The sequence below is a fragment of the Phocoena sinus genome, chromosome 3, assembly GCF_008692025.1.
Source record: "Phocoena sinus isolate mPhoSin1 chromosome 3, mPhoSin1.pri, whole genome shotgun sequence".
Taxonomy (NCBI): Eukaryota; Metazoa; Chordata; class Mammalia; order Artiodactyla; family Phocoenidae; genus Phocoena; species Phocoena sinus.
Genome location: NC_045765.1, coordinates 20,357,621 through 20,364,148, shown reverse-complemented (window position 1 = coordinate 20,364,148; position 6,528 = coordinate 20,357,621).

Genomic DNA, 6,528 nt, shown 5'->3' with positions numbered 1-6,528 from the left:
TAGTTGCTCCACGGCATGTGGGATCTTCCTGGACCAGGGCTCGCACCCGTGTCCCCTGCATGGGCAGGAAGATTCTTAACCACTGTGCCATCAGGGAAGTCCCGAAACTAATTTTCTAAATACTTTTGACTCGGAATTTTCTTTTTGCACCTCCTTGGGCACTTCATACTTTAATAAACTTGGAGCCTCTGAAATTGACCAGAATCTCTCTTACATCCACCCAGGATGCCCCAAATCATCCTGCATTTCTACTTCATGGGGGACGGGCAGAGATTGGAACCAGACTCTGCCCACCTGCCTTCCTCTAGACGTCTGCGCTCTCTGGCCAGTACAAGCCCTCAGAAAGGTCCACTCCCTAGATAGATCTGCCAACATTCTCACGACCCATCAGCGGACTGAAACTTGGTCACTGGGATAGTAGCAGGTGGGGCATTTGCATTTTTGGGATCTCTAGACTTGGAACTCTGGAAATCTGCCCCCTATAATATCACAGATAAGGCATTCCACCTAGTAGTGCTTAGGCATTGTCCATTTCCGTTGCCCATTTCGCAGCAGAGGAAACTAACACTCTCAAGGGAACTTTGGATAAGATACCTCAGCCAGGAAGCGGCAGAGTTGAAATTCAAGACGGGCTGAGTGCCCAGCTGATAGTTTCGCTGCTGGCTATCCTTGGCCTCAGCTCCTCCACTTTAACGTCCCTGGGGCTAGAGGGTTGAAGGCGCATTCCCAAGGAAGAAACAAAGATCAGTAACACCGCCCTCTCGTGGTGAGGGGTAAAGATTTCACTGAAAAAAATAAGGATGCTTGGTCAGCTGTCAGACTGTCCTTAGAGACAAACTTCTCCCGCCTAATATCACAGATGAAGCAACTAAGGTGCAGAGAACAGAAGGAACCCGGCCACTGTCACAAAGTTAGGCAGTTGGTTAGCTAGAAAATGTGTTTTTGTTTCTTACTTTGTGTCAGGTACTATGCGTGGTACTCAGGATACACTGGGAAGGGTCCCTGGATGTTATAGGCTGACTTGTGTCCTCCCAAAATTCATGTGATGAAATCTCAAACCCCAGTGCGTCAGAACTTAACAGTATTTATAGATAAGGGCTGTAAAGGGGTGATTAGGTTAAAATAAGGCTGGTGTCCTTATAAGAAGAGGAAGAGGCCCCAGAGTTACACAAGCACAGGGAAAAGGCCATGTGAGGATACAGTGAGAGGTGGCAATTTGCAAGCCAAGAAGAGAGGCTGCAAAAGAAACCAAACCTGCCGGTACCTTGATCTTGGACTTCTAGCCTCCAGAACTGTGAGAAAATTAATTTCTGTTGTTTAAGCCACCCACTCTGTGATACTTTGTTATGGCAGCCCTACCAAACTAATACGAGGAGACAGACAACGAATGAGAGATTATGAATAATTAAAAGCCAGATATCAGGAGGCAATAGCACCAAGTGCTATGTAATAGGGGGACTGACTCTGGAACATCAGGGGAGGGTGCCCAGAGAAATACGAGTTACAGAGGCAAGGAAGTAGGTGGAAGTGGGTGCTCCACGTGGGGCACCAAAGCAAGGGCAAAGGCCCAGAGGCAGGAGAAAGCTTGTGTCTGAGGAGAATTGGAGGGTGGGGAGCAATTAGCAGAGTCCTTGAGGTGGCAGAGCCCCCACCAGCTCAAGGTTTATAGGCCAAGGTATGGATTTTGGTCTTTCCCCTGAGAGCCATGGGGGTGAGGGGCCACCTGGAAGTGGACATAGTGTAAACAAGTCCATAGTTGGCCTTGGGTGGGGAGGGGAAGAGAGGGGAGAGTTAGAAAGGTTAGTGCAACGGGCCCTGGGGTGATTTTGTTAAGCTAGGTTTTATTAGGGTTGGGGTTTATCTGGACGGCAGTTGGAGCACATTTAAATGCATTGGGAAGAATCAGCAGAGAGGGAAGTGTGCAAGATGCAGGTGAGTAAGGGGTTAAGAGCCCTGAGATGCAGGAAGGGGCACCTGGCATTTGATCAATTACCTAGGGCCTACAGGTTTTTCAGAGACCCACAAAAACATCTTTGAACGCTAAAAGGTAAATGATTGGCTCCAAGATTTTTTTAAAACTGCAGAATCAAAACTAATATGTTTAATTAAATGTCCGCACAACAGAGTATTACATCAACTTCCTTTATGATAATATTTAACTCTCATAAAGATGCCGTTGCATTTGAAAACAAATTGAGAGCTAGATTTTTCTCACCTTGAAAAATACTCCCAATGAGCAACTTAATGCTCCCCAAAAAAAAACAAAAAGCAAAAAAACAATAGTCAATCACAAATTAGACAAGTTGGGACTTCCCTGGTGGCACAGTGGTTAAGAATCTGCCTGCCCATGCAGGGGACACGGGTTCAAGCCCTGGTCTGGGAAGATCTCACATGCCGCGGAGCAACTAAGCCCGTGCGCCACAACTACTGAGCCCACACACCACGACTACTGAAGCCCGCGCACCGCAACAAGGAGTAGCCCCCGCTCGCCACAACTAGAGAAAGCCCGCGCACAGCAACAAAGACCCAACGCAGTCAAAAATAAATAAATAAAATAAATAAATTTATAAAAAAAAATTAGACAAGTTATCTGTAGCTAAGTAATTTTTAAAGAAAAACTTTTAAATTATTTAAATGTTTAACATGGGACGTGAGTACATTTGAATATGTTTGTTTGGTACAGTATGTGGTGGAATGTTCTAAGGAAGGACAGACTAGGGCAGAGGAGACCTAAAAACCACCCTGGGGTGGGTCCAAAGCATGTGACATGTGAGGGGCTGGCCTCGGAAAGAAGGAAGTTTTCAGTGTGTTTGGTGGAGAAGATTGGCAAGGCCCCCTCTACTGGCTTTTTTGTTGTCGGTGAGGTAGGAGGTGAGCTGTCTCTTCTGTCTGTGAGCAGAGAGGGGGAGGTGAGGTGAAGGGCAAAGAGAGAAGAACGTAAAGATTTGAAATTGCCATTTCAGAGAGTGGAGGAGGAGAAACTGACTGGAAAGTGTGGATGACCCAGTTGAGGCTGGTCACCACGAGTAACTGATTGTGCCAATGTGTCTAGTTGTGTGTATTCAGGAGCATAGTTTAACGGTCTGGAAGCAGGAACACCCTGGATTCACCCAGGGCTGGGGTTCAATAGGGTGAGCAGGATGAAGGGTCAAAGGAGGTGAGGAAGTTAACATCACTTGAGTGCCTACATCGTGTGCACAAGAATAGACACTCTTACATACACTGCCTGATCCATAAGGATCATTATATTGGTTACGATGCGTTTGGCTGCAGTCAAGAGAAAAACTCAACTAACAATGGCCTAAAGGTATTTGTTGTTTATTTAGGAGTCTGTAGGAAATTAGACCTCGGATTGGTTTGGAAGCTCCATAATATCCTCAGAGACCTGGGTTTTCCCTTCCCTTTTGTGCCTTCCCTCAGCAAGTTGGGTTTCATTTGCAGGCTTGGACCTCACGTTTGAACTGTGGTCGTTCCAGCTCACAAAGCAGAGTTTCCTCACATGACAGCACTCTCTGTGGGAAGGGAGAAAATTGCTTCCTAGAAGGCTAGCAGTCTTCTACCTACAACCCCTGGGCCAGAACTGAGCCAGATGCTCACCCCTACACTGAAACTGATCAACAAGAACTGGAAGGCTCCAATCATCTTAGTTTTAAGTCATGACTCCTCCCAAGGCTGAGCACATACCAAATAAATAAAGTTGGGATTCTGTTAGCAAGAAAAACAGAGGGATGGCTCTGTTGGATAGGCCACCAACAGTGTCTGCACTATCATTATCCTCATTTTACAGTTGAAGAAACAGGTTCAAAGAGGTTATGTGGCATGATGAAGGTCAGAGTGGGTCCGGAAACTGAGCCCAGATCCTTCGGATACCACTATGCTGTGCCCTGTTCAGGTCTTGCTGACTCTAAGACCAGTTTTCTTTGCATGTAACAATGGTTCCCAACTAGGGGTCCCTATAGCCCCTACTGAGAGTTGGGGAGAGGAGGGAACTTCCTGGGTATTTATTTCCAGTGTAAAAAAATTAATAAAGAGAAACCTTAATTAAATAGTCAGGAGACCAGAAGCAGGGGGCTCTCACACTCTGTGATGATGATAACAGAGCCCAAAAGGAATAAGAAATATTCCTCTTGGGCTTCCCTGGTGGCGCAGTGGTTGAGAGTCCGCCTGCCGATGCAGGGGACACGGGTTCGTGCCCCAGTCTGGGAAGATCCCACATGCCGCGGAGCGGCTGGGCCCGTGAGCCATGGCTGCTGAGCCTGCGCGTCCAGAGCCTGTGCTCCACAACGGGAAAGGCCACAACAGTGAGAGGCCCGCATACTGCAAAAAAAAAGAAAGATTCCTCTTCCTTCCTGACAAGGACTCATCCAGTGAAAAGCCATGGACTCTTTGTTTACTGTAGCCCTCCCAGCTTCCTTTTCCCCTTTATAAAAGAGTTCTCCTTCCCTTGCCATGCAAGGACTTGCACATGGCTTCCCACAATTGCAGGCCCCAAATTGCAATTCTCTGCTCATCTTGAATAAACCCACCTTGGCTGGAGAAATATCTGGCAGTCTTTTTATTTTAGGTCAACATTTTGGTGGCCCATATGGGGGCCAGAGATGATCCCTGCTGGTTCGAGGACTGGTGAGCAAACAGATGCAGTACCACAGTTGAGCCCACTGTCACTCACTGCTTTTCTCACCAGCCCTGGTCTTTCTCCTGGATCAAGCCCACACTCTCTTTGCCTTTGAAGCTCTCCAGGCTTTTGGGGGGTCTACTTAAAGCTTTCGTCTTTCTGGTTAAGGTCTTTTTCTGTATGCGAGTACTTTTTTTGCACTTTGGTCTGATTTTTGAGATCAGAATGTTTCAATTGAAGCTGGCTGAGAAGCTGTGGGCCCATTCCTATGGGAAACAAGAGCTGCTTCACTGAAACTGTGCCAGTTCAGCTGTCAGCCCATTCCTTAGGAATAGGGGCTATTCTCTAGAAACTGACTGAGAAAGTCTTTGGCCTGGCTTCTCTGGGACCAACCTGTTTCCTTAGAATTGGAGGGTATCAGCTTTCAAGTTGTTTGAGCTGTTTGAAAATTGTTTTTACTCTAGAGAAAAACCTGTAAGAAATAGGATATCAGTTACCTAAATAGTTTGAGGGTGTCCTCCCTATAGTGACTCTGAATGATTTTATGTTTAAAAACTGCATCATTCTTCATGCACATTTCAACAAATGGACCAACCCAACCAAAGGCAATTTAGAATATCAAAGGCCATTTGGAGGAACTTTCGAAATCCACAAACTTAATTTCATTAAAACCAAATTGGACTAAAATGGCTCAAAAATTTTCCAGAACTGAGTTGTATGCCTATTTCAATTGGTACTTTGAGGATTCCCAATGTTATCAGGAGTCTAAAATTGCCTCTCTGAAAAATAAGATTAAGTACGGCAAATGAAGAAAAACAAAATGGCTCCCAAAGCCTTGGACTCTTCTTCCTTGGCTTCTTTTGTCTCCCATTTGTCTCTGACACCATCTTATCTCTCTCTCCCTTGGTTCTTCATGTTCAGGCCCTGTTCCCAGCGCCATCTTCCTCCTTCCCTTCTATACCACCTACACCTCCTCTATACTCTCGAGTCCCCCATGCTAAATCTCTCACCAAACTTGTCCTTTTTTCTGAAACTCTCCCTACCCCCTTTTCCTCTGAACCTTTAAAATTAAAGGTTCAGAGGAAAATCTGTCCCTTTAAAATTAAGCCTCCTGAGGACCCAGAGAAAAACCCTTAATTTCTTATATTCCCTGGATTAAAATTAAACTGCGAGCCATAGTTAAAAGATTTTCCCAAAGTAACTGAAGGTCCTCCCAGGTTTGCTGAGGAATTTAAAAGTATAGTCATTCAAACTTATGAACCTGGTTTCTCCAACTTATATCAGCTAGTTAATATGCTTGTCAGTGGCCCAGCCTTAGATAAAAACCCCTAATTGGGAAAATCATGAAAGGGCTCTAGAATTACAACTGGGAGAGCAGCCCACTAATTGATTATATGATCAGGCTTGTTCAATTGCTAGGTGACTTCACTGAGCAATTTCTAGGGCTTTTCCAAAGCCTATTGATTGAGACAAAATTCAAGCTTGCCCACAAAAATCTGATGAACCTGTTCATGACTATTACAGTCAACTTCAGATTATTTTTTAAGAAAATTCTCATCTTCCTTCAGATGTTGATTCCCCATGGGTAACTTTTAACTCTGTTTATTAGTGGGCTGAACCAGGACCTTTCCCTTCTAATATAAAGGACCAGGATGAAGTGGGAAATTATATCCACTCTAGATTTAGGTAATCTGGCAAACCAGCTCTCACACTGTAGGTGAGTCACCACCAAAATTCTTAATCTTCAACTCCAAAAATGAAGTCCCCTAAAGAAAATCAACACCCTCCCAGTTTCTGCTATTACTGCAAAGAGCCAGGACATGGAAAAGAGATTGTTACAGACTCAAGCACTTCAGGCACCATTATCCCTCTAACCAGCCTTTCCAACTTCTTCCCAATTCTCACTGACAGGG